Source organism: Marmota monax, unplaced genomic scaffold (assembly GCF_021218885.2).
Source record: "Marmota monax isolate L192 unplaced genomic scaffold, Marmota_monax_Labrador192_F-V1.1 WCK01_AAM20220418_F8-fsc00050, whole genome shotgun sequence".
In the NCBI taxonomy this organism is placed as follows: domain Eukaryota; kingdom Metazoa; phylum Chordata; class Mammalia; order Rodentia; family Sciuridae; genus Marmota; species Marmota monax.
In genome coordinates, this window is record NW_026694552.1 from 4287933 (window position 1) to 4304907 (window position 16975).

The 16975-nt window shown below is 37.4% G+C and overlaps 1 protein-coding gene and 1 long non-coding RNA gene across 6 annotated transcripts in view; one reads left to right on the forward strand and one right to left on the reverse strand.

Moving 5' to 3' along the window:
• The window catches only part of Il1rapl2 (interleukin 1 receptor accessory protein like 2), a 1002166-nt gene that overhangs the window by 879678 nt on the left and 105513 nt on the right, over positions 1 to 16975 (forward strand). The gene's annotated exons all lie outside the window — the stretch shown is intronic.
• On the reverse strand, positions 12391 to 16267 carry LOC131423266 (uncharacterized). The gene is made up of 2 exons (XR_009224590.1): positions 15301 to 16267; positions 12391 to 13517 (listed from the first exon to the last, which is right to left on the reverse strand). It is a non-coding gene; the product is annotated as an uncharacterized LOC131423266 (long non-coding RNA).

Below are 16975 nucleotides of genomic sequence, written 5' to 3' on the forward strand. Positions count from 1 at the left end.
GTTGCTGGAATTATAGGCCTATGCTGCTGTGCACTTGGATAGATATTTCTAAGTGTCAAGATTTAGGCAACTGATTTCTACAACAGGGGCTCATCTATCTCCTTTCTTTATACAGCCAATAATATTCATTCAAGGCGTCATTCTGTTATCCAGGATTCTTTAATTGATCTCTTTCCTCTACCCAGCGTTGGTCAAGCAATTAGAGATAGAGCAACTTCTAATAATGATCCTAAGGAAATAAAAGGTCCTAGTGAACCATTTAAAATGTCCAACAAATATTAAACGGTATCTACTATAGATTTACTGTTTGGTATTTTTGGTTTCTCTCTGAGTCCTTGATAAAACAGTGATTCTGTTATGGTATCTCTAATGACTATCAGTTATCCAGAATTTGGCTAACCAAAATGACTCAGAGTGCTTCCAATACTAATAATAGTTAATAAAAACTCAAACATATATTGCCAAGGTTATATCACAATGTAGATAAGTCCTCAACAAATACTTATTTGAATGCATTTAGAAGCTCTAGAAAGATAGAGGCCAGAGCTACAGAGTCTAGAAAAACTGCCTATGGGTAGAAATGGAAGTGGTCAAGAGGTAGGGCAGAGCAACATAGACCTCTATAAACTAGAGTGGAACATTACTGCCATCTCTTAATTAAAAGGGCATATGCTTCCCCTAGAATTTCCCTCAAGACTTGGGACTAAAGAATATTAAGCAGGAGGTAAAGTCACAAGTTGGCACTCTCTTCCACAGTAAAAGAATAGGTCTTCTCAGGTTTTCTCATCCTTTAGAAAGAAAGGAGGAGGGGGATGTAGCAAGGGCAAAAATTTAGAACATTGATAGAAGAGTAACATTCTGAATAAAGCAAACTATGACATAGAGACCAATAAGAGCCTTCTTCCCCTGGGTGACAGTGTCTGTCAGGTGCTCTCTTTAGGTTAGGCCAGGATTTCTTAACCTCAGCATTCTTGACACTTTGGAGCTGGATAATATTTTGTTGTGGAGGCTGTTACGTACAATGTGGTTGGTTAAATAGCATCCCTGGCCTGTATACATGAGATGCCAGCTATACTACCATCCCTACTTGTCTAACCAATATGACTCCACACATTTGTCAAATGTCCCCCAGAGGCAATTATCACTAGCTGAGAGTAACTGGTTTATGGGGACAAATGAAGACACACCCTCATGGTGATGGTGGGCAATGACATTTTGATGGGGTGCAATCCTAGCTATTACTGTAATATGGGGTAAGGCCAAAGTTCCTTGTGTGTTTTTATTTATTTATTTGTGAGTAGTATTTTTGAGACTCATATATTTGAAACTTATACCAAATCAAGCTGCTGGGGCTTGGGGAGGTACCTGTTAGTTATTGAAAAATGTGACATTTCTCCCAAATCTTCTTCTTCAGAAATAATAATACTATACTGCCCTTGTTTAAGAAAGATGGTGTTTTACTCTGGATTTAATTCTTTGCCAACCTCTTCCATAAATAGCAGCACATTTGTGTACTGCCTGATATATGTTAGGGATTCAAGAGATTCTCAGTGCCCAAAGAATGGAGTATAGCTCAAAATCTTACCTAAAATCCAACTACAATCTTAACCTTTTAACATGTGGCTTATGCCTAAATTCTAGCAGGAACACAAAGGCCCTGATTACAAGTAAAGAGAGAAGCCAACAAGAATTTGTAAACAACATAATATACAATTATGTTGATAAATTATATTTATTGCCTTTGAAGCAATACATAAAGTTTTTGTCTGGATTTCAGGGTTGAGGTAGCAGTTCAGAATTGACTTACTGTAGTTTATGGGTCAAATATTTCTAAAATTGGTTTTGACTTTTTTAATCCTCTGACAATTACTCTTTGTCCCTTAGGTTTTGGAAAAGTGTTACTTTATCATTTGAAGGCCTAGAATATTTTTCTCTATCATTTACTCTATTTGGATTACTGAAGATAACTAGGAAAGGTGGGTTCAGAGTTCAGGAACATGACCTTTGCCTGAGGCTGTATAAGTTGGTAAAACTTCCTACAGCAGTGGCACTTTGAGTAACTTTTCCCTTTATGTAACTACATAATTTACCCATGAAGACAGGGGGATAAAAGGTTGATCTCTATCCACACCAGAAATAATTCTTCTGCACAGCTCAAGTCCTTAGAGAAAAACTGTTTTTTAGGTTAAGTAAGATTTTCCACTGGCATTTGTCATCGAGAAAAGGAAAAGAGACTATTTTTTAAAAAATATTCTTGGCCTTAGGAGCCTAGGCGGATATATGCTCTTTTTTTTTTTAATTAGAACTTTAATTGTATGCCTATTTGGCATGAAATGCAGCAAGATTGTTTCTCTTCTTTAAAACTATTCCAGAACAGAGATGATAAACAGCAGGAAAATAAGCTGAAGAAGAGAAAACCAAGGGGAATTGAGATTGTTTAGCCCATAGAAGAGCTGGCTAAGGGGTGACTTAGTAATGATCTTCGAGGACCTGAAGGACAATCAATAGGACCAGATGCTCCCCATCTGCAGAGCTGGTGGAGATACAGGAAATGACACTATAGTAGAAGAAAGTTTAAGGAAGAATTTACTGGCAGTGAAGGCTGTCAAACACCAGAATATATTACGTTAGAGGTCATGAAATTACCTTTGGGTTGTTTTACAATTTGGTTTCAAACAGAATGGATTTTCTCTTGTCAGAGGTGACTGAGGTGAGGTTTTGCATGAAGATAATGGGAGTGGCAAAATCTAAAAATTTTTCTTAGTTCTGTGATTCTGTGAAGTCTGTACCTTTGTGTATTATTTGCACCATGTCCCCTAAGGTGTTCATTTTTTCAATGCACAGTTTGCATTATGTTTCCAGTTAATGTAATTTCACTTTCTCAGTTATTCCTACTTATGGAAATTTATTATGTGACTTTTCCACTCTCTTGATTATTGGAAACCGTTAACTCTGCCTCACTTCCCTTCCTCTCTTCTCCAAATTTCTTTTCCTATTTTGTTAATTTCCTCACTTTTCACTTTTGTGTTAATTCTCCTGTGAAGGTCTGAGAGCATGTGCAGGCTTTGCATAGCATTTAGCACATTATTTTAGAGCAATTTAATAGCTAACCATTGTTTTCTTAAATTTCATGATATGATACAGTGTGAGAGAATATGTGATGATAATTCAGCATAGTATTTTCACTTGGCTTTCACTGAGTATATATTTTAGAGGCATGTTTGCTGTGTCTAAGTCAAAATAATAATTTGGTTCAATCATTTTGAGGCAGAAGTGAAAGGCTGAAACTAGAAAGAGAAACTATCAACTTTAGGCAACTTTAGATTAAAATAGTCATTTTAGAGTACAAAGCCTGGATCTTTGTACTGAGTGTTGGTAAAATGTAGGTACATGATATGCCTGTAGTAATGAAAGCACCTACAGATCCATTAAATTGTAGTAAGAACATATCAAATACAAATGACTCCTAGCTGCATATAGAAAAGTAAATCTTAATTCCTAGCTTAACACTCAAGATCTTCTTCAATCTTGACATGAACTTTTCTCTCTGCATTTTTAAAATATGTATATTAGTACATTCAAATTATACCTAATCGTGGGGTTCATTTTGACATATTCATACATGAATGAAATATAATTTGTTCTACTTAAGTCCCTAGTACTTCCTCTTTTCCTCCACTCCTTCTTCCCTCTGTTTCCCTTCATACACTCCACAGGACTTCTTTCTATTTATTTATTGATTTTTAATTGATGCTTTATAGATACATGTAAAGGTGAAATTAACTGTGGTATATCCGTTTATGTAGATAATTTATTTTGGCTAATTTCATTCTGCAGCTCCTCCATTTTCTCATCCCTCCTCCCTCCCCATCTATCCCCTTCCACTGATATGCTTTCTATTTTGATGGGATTTCCCCCACACAAACTTCTTTTGCTATTTTGCTTCCTTAGAATGGATTCTCTATTTTGGCTTAACTATTCCCATCAGCCTTAATTATCCTAAAATATACTCTTTACTTGGATGCCTTCTATTACCCCCAAATTACCAGCCTTTCCACTTATCCAATTCTCCTTCTCCTCATTTTCTCTCATCATTGTCATCATAGATACTATTTGTTAATTGTTTACCATGCTTAAGACTGTTTTAAGCCTTCAAATTTACTTAACGTTTACAAAGATATTATGAATTAAATATTATTGTTCAGAGCTAATTTCTATTAACTTCCTTTGTGAAAGACCACTTTAATCAATTGAACCCCAGTAATACCCCCTTCTCTAAATTCATAATGCCTATTTTCTTTACTATCTATTAAGTCACTGAATCTTACTTCATCATCTCTAGTGCAATATTGTTACCATTATTAAATTGTAAGCTTTTGAAGGGAATAATTGTGGCTTGTACTAATTTTTATACTTATGTAAACAAAAAAATATATACTAAGCTCAAAATAAATATAGTACTCTATGGAAGGATGAACAGATGAACAGAAGGGATAATCAAAATCAGATAAACTTGCATTCAGTGGTTCTAGGTGTATACTATTACTTCATTAACACATATTTATGAATATTTACTATATATCAATACTTTGATGTGGTCTATGAGGATAAAAGAAGGGAACATACTTCCTCTGCTCATAGTATAGATAGACGGAAAAATTCAATGTACATTTAAAGAAAAAAATATAGAAAAGGTCATTAAACAAAGCAAACATCAAACAAAGCAAAAGAAACAATATCATCATGGTAGTGAACTGTTGCTCTGGCATACTAAAATAAGAAAACAATAGCTTTGGCCCTGCTCAGTACCACATGTCTCTAATCCCAGTAGCTTGGGAAGCTAAGGCAGAAGGATCTCAAGTCTGAGATCAGCCTCAGCAACTTAGCAAGATCCTGTCTCAAAATAAAAAATAAAAAATACAAAGGGCTGGGAATGTGATTCAATGGTAAAACACCCCTGGTTTCAATCACTATACAATAAAAAAAAAAAAAAAAAAAGAACTTGGGGCTGGGGTTGTGGTTCAGTGGGAGAGTGCTTGCCTAACATGTGTGAGGCACTTGGTTCAATTTACTTATAAAAAAACAAACAAATAAATAAATAAATAAAGTCCCATCAATGGCTAATAAAAATATTTTTAAAGTACTTTGGAGTCCCTAGAAAATACTCTCCTTTGGGATTTCAGTTTTCTCCTGCAACTTGGATTTTCTTCTTCTTTCTTATGCCTGGCATGAGGATGTGACATAACAGAATAAAAGAAATGATTTGTGATGCTGAAAATCAGTTTTTACCCATTGTTTGGAACAGTAAAGGCATATTTCAGATGATAAAATGAAACGTTTTTGAAACTTAACGAGTTTAGGAATCCAAAAGAATTCACACTGTATCTGATATAGCCATATGTTATGCATCTCAAGGTATGTAGTTGTTTTCTTTCTTCCTTCCTCTTTTCCTTTATTCCTTCCTTCCTTTCTTCCTTCCTTCCTCCTTCCATCCCTCCCTTCCTTTCTTCCTTCATTTAATAACAACTTCTTTTAATGAGGTACACAGTAGTATTATTTCTTCCTGGAAGTAGAATTAATTTAAAAACCTAGGTTAAAAGAGGTCAAAATATAAACATGTTCCCTTCCTCATCCTCAAACAAGTATCATTCATGTAAAATTCATCTTGAAGATATGTCTTCATAATTTCTCAAGATAAACACTGATTATATAAGAGACAACAATGTTTTGATTTAAGAGTGACAGGGCCATCCAATACTTTATGTAGTTTTGCTTACACATGTATCTGGCAAGGGCAGGTGAGAATGAGTCTGGGGGCTGAGTATCAGTTTTCTCATAAACTGATTTTCAGACTTTATTTTGTGATTACAAATATGCAAACAAGTATGTATGTGCGTGAGCGCACGCGCGCGCGCACACACACACACACACACACAAATGCACCCTCTGTTGGAAAATTGAAATACTTTAACATATTTCAAATATGTCCAACTTGACCCAGGATTGAACAAGAAATCTTGGAAAACTCAAAAGCATGTCCTGGAGATTCTGTTGGCTTGGCTGTGACTTGATCTACTTTGACCTTTGAGGTGATGGCTAAAACAATATGCTCAAATCTTTTGAATTTTTCACTACAGAACTCTGTGAAGTATTATAATGCTTGTCAGTATTTCTGGAGTCCACTGAAAGAGGGAAATTAAGACTCTCTTTCCTTTATGTGAATGAGACAGCAAGAGCTAGTTTTCCTTTTATCCCATTTATCTCCTAAATCAACAATCCTTAGGCTCATATTCCACTGTTCATTTACATTCTTTAATCTCTTACCTTAACCTCAGAAACATAAAAGTTTAATACTAGAAAGAAGTTTTTTTCTTTGATATTTCAAATAAAGGTCATATTTAATATCCAATATTAATATGGATTGTATCTCTGTTAATTCAAGAAGTTGATAGGAGACTTGCCCTGGAAGCTTTAGCAAATAAGGTCCTATTTCACTATTTTGAGGTGGAATAGTTCCTTATTAAATAATTTAAATGCCTCAATCTTCCCTTTTTGTCCTCTTTCATTGCTTATGTACCAACATCTATTCCCAAGCAGGCTAAAGACTTATTGTTCTTTTTCAGTTAATTGTGTTCAACTTTAATATTATATCCAAAGTCTTTTTTTCCAGTATGAATTGACTTTAGCATAGTTTCTTCCTTTTATTTTTCTGAATAGACCATTGATGGCTCTCAGAAGCACAACTGATTTTTCTTCCATCAGCATTTGGGCTGAAAGAAAATGAATTTGGACAGTCCTTGAGATATAGGTGCAGGTCACACTCAGTTCAATTCTTCCTTCGTGTCCTACCCACTTAGCACACTGACTGACAATATGGAGCAAAGATAGGGAGAAGCCCCAGGGAAATGTGGAACTTTTAAGTACTTTTAAAAGTGCTCAAAATGGTGGGAAATATTCATGTGGTTCTGAGACTAAATTTTTTTTAAGATGACCAGACAGGCTGACACTTTTTCATTTGATACTTTAGAATTATATTTCTGTGTTTCATTGTGCTGTAAGCCCAATATAAGGAAAGTAACATTGGATCATACTCCTGATCTACTGAGCCAACATTTCTGTTCCTAACAAGTGTCCAAGTATCACTTTTCTGTACTGAAGACAAGCATGTATCTTAGGCTGAAAGCCAGGACTCAGGCATCAAACATCAATCTAAGTTTTGATAGTACAGATTATGGGGTGTATCTCTCACCACACCAAACCCCATCCCATCTCATTCAAAATGATCCCATTCTTCATACTTACATAATTTTAAATCAAAATAAGCATTTCCCTTCTAATTCTGAAATTCTTTTCAATATTGCCAATTACTTTGTGACTTTTGGCTTGTTGGGCTTTATAATGTCATTGTCCAGGCAATATGTTGCTATTATGTTCCAATGAATTTGTTTGGCTGCAAAAGTGTTATAAACAGATTCAGCCTATTTTGCAACTATCTGTATTTCTTCAATGTCAGAGTACAAAGTAGAACATATTTTGGATGGAGAGAATCAATTTAACATTTGAGCCGTAAACCTGGGTCTTTGAAAAAGCATGTACCAGACAGTAGAAATTATTGCAATGCTACCACCATTTTCTTATTTTTAATTCTTCTAACAGTGATATTTTGTTTATTAGATTGTTGTCATCAACTTGTACTTTTAGCTTTTCTTTAGCATTGTAATTATCAGGTTCTTTTCTAAGTTGAGATATTGGGAGATTGGACTGTGCATTTTAATTTTAATTCTTTATTTTTAAAATTCTTAGGGTTTTGGAGGGGACCAATTGGAAGGAAAAGAGAGAAGCAAGTGATCTATAAATATGTATGCCACAATTATTTTTTCTTTGTTATGGAATAGAGAGTAGACAGATGGGAGGAAAAGAATCACTATACCATAATAGGAAGTCTTCATATGGAAGCCTATTTGTTTGTTTTTACACTATTTAACAGAAAAGACTGAACATATTTATTGAGCACCTATTTCATGCAAAGCACTCTTATGTGTTCTTGGAGACTCAATATAACTGGTATATGAATGGATGGAGATGGATACATGTATATATATAGTTTCTACAGGCCTTTGTGGCAATGCATTTTTCTCATGAAGACTTTTGGTTCTCCTCTCTCCTTTCCCTGGATGTGTAGTTGACAAGTTTTCAAAGAATATCACAGAGTCATCTCTCAAATCAGTAGTCTTGAATTTAACTGCACAAGAAACACACATTCTCAGTTCTAGAGAAAGCAACAACTTTTGGTGTCTTCTAGGTATAGAATCATATCATCAGCAAATAACTATTTAAAGTTCTTATTTTTCCTGTGTGTATCCCTTTAATTTCTTTTGTCTAATTGCTCTGGCCAGTGTTTCAAGAACTATGTTGAATAGAAGTAGGGAAAGAGGGCATCCCTGTCTTCTTCCAATTTTTAGAGGGAATGCCTTCAATTTTTCTCCATGTAGAATGACATTGGCCTAAGGCTTAGTGTAGATAGCCTTTACACTGCTGAGATATGTTCTTGTTATCCCACTTCTCAGAAGAGAACATACAGTCAATCAACAAATATATCAAAAAATGTTCATCATCTCTAGCAATTAGAGAAATAAAAATAAAAACTACTCTAACATATCATCTCACTCCAGTCAGAATGGCAGCTATTTTGAAGACAAACAACAATAAGTGTTGGCGAGGATGTGGGGGAAAAGGTACACTCATACATTGCTGGCGGGACTAGAAATTGGTGCAGCCAATATGGAAAGCAGTATGGATATTCCTTGGAAATCTGGGAATGTAACCACCATTTGACAAAGCTATTCCTCTCCTTGGTCTATACTCAAAAGACTTAAAAACAGCATACTACAGGGACACAGTCACATCAATGTTTATAGTGGCACAATTCACAAATAGCTAAACTATGGAACCACCCTAGATGGCCTTCAGTAGATGAATGGATAAAAATAAATGTGGCATATATACACAATGGAATATTACTCAGCAATAAAAGAGAATAAAATCATGGCATTTACAGGTAAATGGATGGTGTTGGAAAAGATAATACTAAGTGAAGTCAGCCAATCCCCCCCAAAACAAATGCCAAATATTTTCTCTGCTATAAGGAGGCTGACTCATAATGGGGTGGGGAGGAGGAGCATGGGAGGAATAGATGAATTCTAGATGGGATAGAGGGGTGGGAGAGAAAGGGAGGGGGCAGGGGGTTAGCAAGGATGGTGGAATGTGATGGACATCATTATCCAAAGCACATGTATGAAGACACGAATTGGTGTCAACATATTTTATATACAACCAGAGATAAGAAGGGCTGTGCTATATATATATATATATATATATATATATATATATATATGAATTGTAATGCATTCGGCTGTCATTTATTCTTTTAAAATCAATAAAAAAGAAAGTAACAACTCACTTTAAAATGTTCTTCTTTTTATTACCTCAGACACACAGATTACACATAAGGTGCACCTAACTTTCCATTAATATCCCTAAACATGACAAACAATTTTATATTTCTTCTTGCTTTTGCAAATAGAGTCCATTCCCTTCCTGTTATAATTACGTGCCTAAAATATACACCATCACCCCTACTAATACAACTGTAATTCTGACAAAACACACATACATACACGTGTACACATACCTCATGTGCACTTATACTATTCCTGGACAAGAAAACGAAGATATGTGATTATGGTTACAATCATGTTATCCATGATGTCAACCTCAAAATTTAAGGACATCCCTATATATTACTAGCTGTCCTTAACTTATTATGAATCTTTCCTCTAAGAATTTATCCTAAATTCTCCTTGAGCCTAATTACACTTTTAGCCAGTTCCAGCTCTTGATATAACAAACTCTATGTGTCTACTAACCAGAATGGGGAATATTTAAGTGTTCTGTTTAATTTTCCTAAAATTATCTACAAAGAAGTTCTTCTCTTTTGAAGTTTTCTCAATTTGGTGACCAATTTTTCATTCATTCAGATCTTTATATTTAAACGTTTAATTTACAGCTATACTGTCTTAAACATGAGATGTATGTCTTACTTTGCTTCTAGATTCCAGTAGAGAGTTTAGCATGTAGTGGTGCATTAAAAAATTTAAAATTTTACCTTCTTTTCCCTCTTCTTATTGTCCTCCTCCTCCTGCTGCTACTCTTCCTGCTCCTCCATCTCCTATTTCTTCATTGTCTTGTGTGGTAGGGACCTATTACAGTTAGAGGCATTAAATAAGATAGTGGAATCTCTAGAATGTACTTAAATATATTAAATATATATCTTAGTTTTTAACGAGATTATTATAATGCAGTTGGCCACACACAGCTTAAAGTATCATACAATTGCCCTATGTGAACTATTAAACTTCATTAATAACATGTAAGACCAAATTTTCCCCAGAAACCTTTTAGACTAAAACAAATAAAAAATTCATTCTTGTTTTTGGTTATATATATTATCTTGAACCCAGTTTCACAATTAAAACTAATCAGCTAGCGAAAAGTTGCTATTCCAAATTTCTAGTGTTGGTGACCATAGCAGCCTGTGGAAAATGAGATTGTGGTGTGGTTCATAACTGACACACAGAATGGACTGACAGAATAATTCTATCACATATGGAACATATTATTGTCATGCAAATCTCCATATTATTCAAAGTACATTCTGAAACTATACTTTTTTATAGAAATTCACCCATCCTTTCCCGATCCTGAGAAAAAAATTCATATTTTGATGGGCTAGTTGGTGAAAGTATCTTATAAGTTCTTTACTTTCACTGAGAGATACAGTTCACTTCTAAGAATCCATAAAAACATAATTATCTAACACCTATCAGTTCTCTAATTAATATCAGATGACTCATAAAGCAACTTTCCAATTTCAAAAAAGGAACACCTAGGAAGACACTTCCCAGGGAAATTGGAATTGCTTCAGGGGATTCCCTCTGAAGCTAGTTAAAAAGTAATCTATAAATATCACTTTTTTATTTTTAAATTTCTTTTCTTTTGTGAGGATATGGACTTACAAATTATGTTTACTTCTTTACTAAAAAGTAGCATTTGACCATACTGACTTAGACCACTTCTATTATAAATCTTAGATTAAAATGCAGTAGTGAAAACATGATTAAATCACTAGCTAGTTTAATTACATAGTAACATCTGAAGCATACCTATTTTGTTGTGAGAAACTTTTCCCATCTTCACAAATTCTTCAATATTTTTATCAGTGTTTCTCATTCTTTTTGTTCTCTGAGTTTTCTGCACTATGCTTTATCTTCCACAAAAGCTAATGACAGAAAGTTCATTGCTCCCATGCTCATTTTCTGCATGTACAACAAAAGATCTTTGGCTGGGTGTGGTGGTACACACCTATAATCTCACTCTTCCCCTCTCAGAAGACTGAGGCAGGAAGATCATGAGTTCCAAGCCAGCCTTAGCAACTTAGTGAGACATTAAGCAACTCAGGAAGACCCTATCTCAAAATAAAATACAAAACAGGGATAGGGATGTGGCTCAGTGGTTAAGCTCCCTGGGTTCAATCCCAAGTACCCCCCCCCAAAAAAAAAAAAAAAAGCTCTCTTCCAATAATGCTTATGAAACCCCCATGCTAATGAGAGAGATATGGACTGGTATCAAGACAACGCTTTCTAAAGTGATTCTAGACCTCTAGACCTTAGACAGAACTCTCAGAAACATCAATTGTAAGTCATTATGTTTTACATTCTTTGGTTCATTATGAACTTTGCATTGTATTATTTGAGTTCTATGTAACTGATATCTTTCTGTTGTGTGTGTGTGTGTGTGTATATATGACAGTAGAGTGTATTTTGACATATAATACATACTTGGAGTACATCCCATTCCAATTTGGACCTGATTCTTGTGGTTGTAACTAATGCGGAATTACAGTGGTCATATATTCAAATGCAAGGATAGGAAAGTTGCCTCTGATTAATTCTACTCTCTTTCCTATTCCCCTTCACTTCTCCCTCCCTTCCCTTCATTCCCCTTTGTCTAATCCAATGAACTTCAATTCTTCTACTCCCCACCCTCCCTTGTTATGGGTCAGCATCCACATATCAGAAAGAATATTTGGCCTTTTTTATTTTTTTTTTATTTTAATTTTTAATTCACTAAGCATGATCCATTTACCTGCAAATACCATAATTTCTTTCCTCTTTATGGCTGAGTAATATTCCACTATGTATATACAAAACATTTTCGTTATTCATTTATCTGTTTAAGGGCACCTACGTTGGTTGCATAGCTTGGCTATTGTGAATTGAGCTTCTATAAATGTCGCGACCCCTTGCCCGCAAGGAAGACGCAACTCAGGAATCTTCTTTCAGCAGTTTATTCAGGCCCTTGATATTTCTTCTTCTCTCTCTCGGATGCCCCTCCCAGCCTTAATAAAGCATCCCAAGCCCCAATGCAAAGCTGCCGCGTGGAGCTTTCTCACAGGGTGATGAAAAATCATGTGCCAACTTTCCCAGATAAGAAGTTGTTTGTCACAGACCACAGCGGAGCCAGCGTCATCTTGTAATGGCGACCATAATCTGCAGAAACGGCAGAAGCGGCTCACCACAGTTCCCCCTTTTTTGTTTTATTAAAACAATACAGGCGAGAGTAGAGGTCCTATCCCACTGTGCAGAAGTGGCTGCATAGTATGGCTCAGTCCCAAGGAGGGCCCTTCCCCAGATCTGAGGCCATATCAGCCGACGCCTTTTTTCGTGGGGCGGGGCGTGGACGCGTCTAACCCGCATGCAATAGGACATGCTCTCCTTGAGGTCCACGTCAAGGATCACTCAAGTGCAGTGCCTTGCCTCGCATCCTGTATCGTGACGATGGTGGACGAAGGGGGATAGCTGAGGCTGAACTGTGGCTGTTTATAACGACAAACAAGTTGACAGCACCCTGAAAGAAAGGCACGGACTTTAAGACGATAGAAAAGCACTAGTGTGGAAACCCATCTGCGTGCAATGGCAGTAAGACCGGCAGAGTGCAAGGGCTTTCCAACACTAAGAGAATAACAAGGAAAGTCATGTCGATCCCAGTGCAATGTTATAATAACTTGGGGTGTAACGACCATGACAAAGGTTTACTGCTTAAGATGCGCAAGCCAGAATTGAGGTGAGTTGCCATTTTCTAAAGCTTCAAGAGCTTGTATGATCATAGCCTTTTCTTGTGCATGGCGAGTTTTAAGGCGACAGAGAAGCCACAAACAGAGCACAACACTGAAGCAACACATTGCACCAAAAATGCCTACTCCCACCCACTCTTTGAAGAAGGAAAAAGCAGAAGATATCCAATCGGTGAATTGACCCAAAGTCACTGGTTCGACACGGGTACTGTTCAAGACAGCTATCTGGGTTAGTTGAGACTGGATCATGTTTTCTGCTTCCATGGACCAGGTTCCGGATGGATACTCCCCGATGATGTGGGAGGCATTTCTGGAATCATAAAATCTGACAGAGGTTATACATAAATGTGCACGTTGGTCAATACAACCCAAATGTACTAGATCAGACAATTCCTCAACTTGAGCTTGAAGTAGATCTATCCTTTGATTAGCAGCCAAAATCCCAGATAGAATGTGTTGATTAATTCTACTTTGAGATTCAAGTATGGTGGATGTTTGTTGAATAACCTGATTAATAGTGGCAGCAGTTTGTACCTGGCTGGCCATGGCTACTCCAGCTGTAACTGCTGCAGCAGCAGACACTGCCACAGCTGTCACTATAGCTGCCGTAATTCCAAAATCTCTACGGGCTCTAATCAGTTCAACAATAGGAAAAGACTCTGGATCTGCAGTAACCGGGATCGGGACAAAAGTTGGAATTTTCATAATCACTGCCGTAGTCCAGGAGCCATTCCAACACGCAGACAAATAACAGGTAATATTAGAACAATTAAGCATCCCCTGTAATGTAACATTAGCCAAAAGAAACAGGAACGGAGATTGGAGACGGACTGCTGCGGAGGGTAATGTAGCATTAGATAATTGTGAATTATTTGCAGAAATTTTAAGCCTCCTACCTCGCTCCGAGTCTTGGGTACTGCCAGAAACATTAAACAGCCAACTTTGGACTCCTAATATTTCCCTGGGGAAACACAAGCGCAGACTAGACTAGCCCAATCTGAGGGAGTCATGCAAAATCTAGTAAGTCCCTCCACCTGAGTGAGAGTGAAAGCGGCATCTATGCCATAAGTGCGGACAGATTCTGCCAAGGTTTTAATTATCTTAAAGTCTAAAGGCTCATGATATCTTCCCCTGTTATTGTCCTGAAATACAGGGTATGCAAGTCCCATATCTGTATTAACTGTCCTCCAAACTTGTGCATGAAAAGATCTCCCGGAACCTTGGCTCCCCCCCACATACAGAGGTGGGGCAATCGGCACCATATCTTCTTCTAGATATTCTACCTCCTCCTCCTCAGAGTTTTGTTGACCGATGTTAACTCCCTTCCCCTTCTTACAGTAGGCCTGCGTGCCCTGTGTCTCCTTTTTCTTCTTTTTCATTTTTATCTTATGTAGTTGTTGTAACAATATATCAAGGTCCTCAGAACTCTCTGAGTCGCTTGTGTTTTCAGGCGTTTTTAATTCGGTCAAGTCTGGGTAGAGCCTTCTCCTATTTTTATCTTCAGGCTCTTTTGCCTTCTCACTATTGTTACTTTTAATACTCTCTGCCACTCCACTACATGATCCTTCAGATTTTTCCTCATGCAGTTGCTCAAGAATAGCTTGACCCTCACTCACAGCTTCCTGGCATTTACCATCTGTAAGGCAACCACGGACCATTTTCCAAAGGGGTATCACCCCACCCTCTAATATGCCCTGCTCAGAAGCAAAGTCAAGATCTTTGCCTAATTTATCCCAACTAGGCACAGTAAGGCTGCCCGAAAATGCAAACCACGGTGCAGCGATATCTATCTTCTGTAAAAATCTCTGTAAAGTACTATGTTTCACTTCCAGTCCCTTGGAACGTAACAGGCCATCTAGGGCCAGGAGAAGCGGACTTGAAGATGCGGCACCCATGACCCAACAACAAAGGAAGCACAAAAAAAAGAAAGCGAAAGTAGGAGCGAAAGTACACAGTGCAGCTGCAATAAAATGTAAGGCTCTCTCTTTCATTACAGAGGAGCTGTCCCGCTTTGGTCGCGGATCCCACTTACTAGGGACTAACCCCGCTTTGATCGCGGATCCCACTTACCTGGGACTAACCCCGCTTTGATCGCGGATCCCACTTACCTGGGACTAACCGGTGCACCACCCCTGACTGTTGAAAGTTCTGGTTCCCGGGTTTCGGCACCACTTGTCGCGACCCCTTGCCCGCAAGGAAGACGCAACTCAGGAATCTTCTTTCAGCAGTTTATTCAGGCCCTTGATATTTCTTCTTCTCTCTCTCGGATGCCCCTCCCAGCCTTAATAAAGCATCCCAAGCCCCAATGCAAAGCTGCCGCGTGGAGCTTTCTCACAGGGTGATGAAAAATCATGTGCCAACTTTCCCAGATAAGAAGTTGTTTGTCACAGACCACAGCGGAGCCAGCGTCATCTTGTAATGGCGACCATAATCTGCAGAAACGGCAGAAGCGGCTCACCACATATAAACACTGATGTGCCTGCATCACAGTAGTATGCTGATTTTAAGTCTTTTGGTATAAACTAAGGAGTGGGATAAATGAGTCAAATGGTGGCTTCATTCCAAGTTTGCTAAGGAATCTCCATACTGCTTTCCAGAGTGTAACTTTGCAGTCCCACCAGCAATGTATGAGTGTACCTTTCCTCCCACATCCTCACCAACATTTACTGTTACTTGTATTCTTGATAATTGCCATTCTGACTGGAGTGAGATGAAATCTTCTAGTAGTTGTGATTTGCATTTCTCTAATTGCTATAGATGTTGAACATTTTTTTATATATTTGTTGATCGATTGCATTTCTTCTTCTGAGGTGCAGGTGATAAAGATTTTTCTCCCAATTTGTAGGTTCTCTGTTCTTGTTCTTGATTGTTTCCTTTGCTGTGAAGAAGCTTCTTAGTTTATTGATTTATTGATTCTTGATTTTATTGATTCTTGATTTTACTTCTTATGCTTTAAGAATCTTAGTAAAGAAGTCCATTCCTGAGCTTACATGATGGAGAGTTGGGTCTATATTTTCTTCTAGTAGATACACGGTCACTGGTATAATGCCTAGGTCCTTGTTCCACTTTGAGTTGCATTTTCTGCAGGGTGAGACAGAGGTTCAATTTCAATCTACTACATATAAATTTCCAATTTTCCCATCACCATTTGTTGAAAAGGCTACCTTTTCTCCAATGTATAAATTTGTGGTGCCTTTGTCTAATATGAGATAATTGTATTTATGTGGGTATGTGTTTTATTCAGCTTTTTCACTGCTGTGGCTAAAAGATCTAACCAGAACAATTTTTAAAGGAGGAAGTTTGTTTGAGGGCTCACAGTTTCAGAGGTCTTAGTCCAGAGGAGGCTGGCTCCATTTTTTAGGACTCCAGGTGAGGCTGAACATCATGGTGGAAGAATGTGGCAAAGGGAAGCCACTCCACATGTTGATCAGAAAGCAGAGAGAGTCTCTACTTGCCAGATACAAATATATAACCCAAAGACACCCCCCCAATTACCACCTCCTCCAGCCATACCCTACAACTTCAGGCATCACTTAGTTAATTCTTATCAGGGGATCAATTCCCTGATTGGGTTAAGACTCTCACAACCCAATCATTTTTCTTCTGAACCTTCTTGCATTGTCTAAAATGAGCTTTTGGGGGACACATCACATCCAAACCATAGCAGTATGTCTCTGTGTCTTTGAAAATGTGTGATTGGTCTTCATGCCTGTTTTTGTGCCAATGCCATGTCATTTTTGTTACTATATCTCTGTGGTATTATTTAAGGTCTGGTATTGTGAT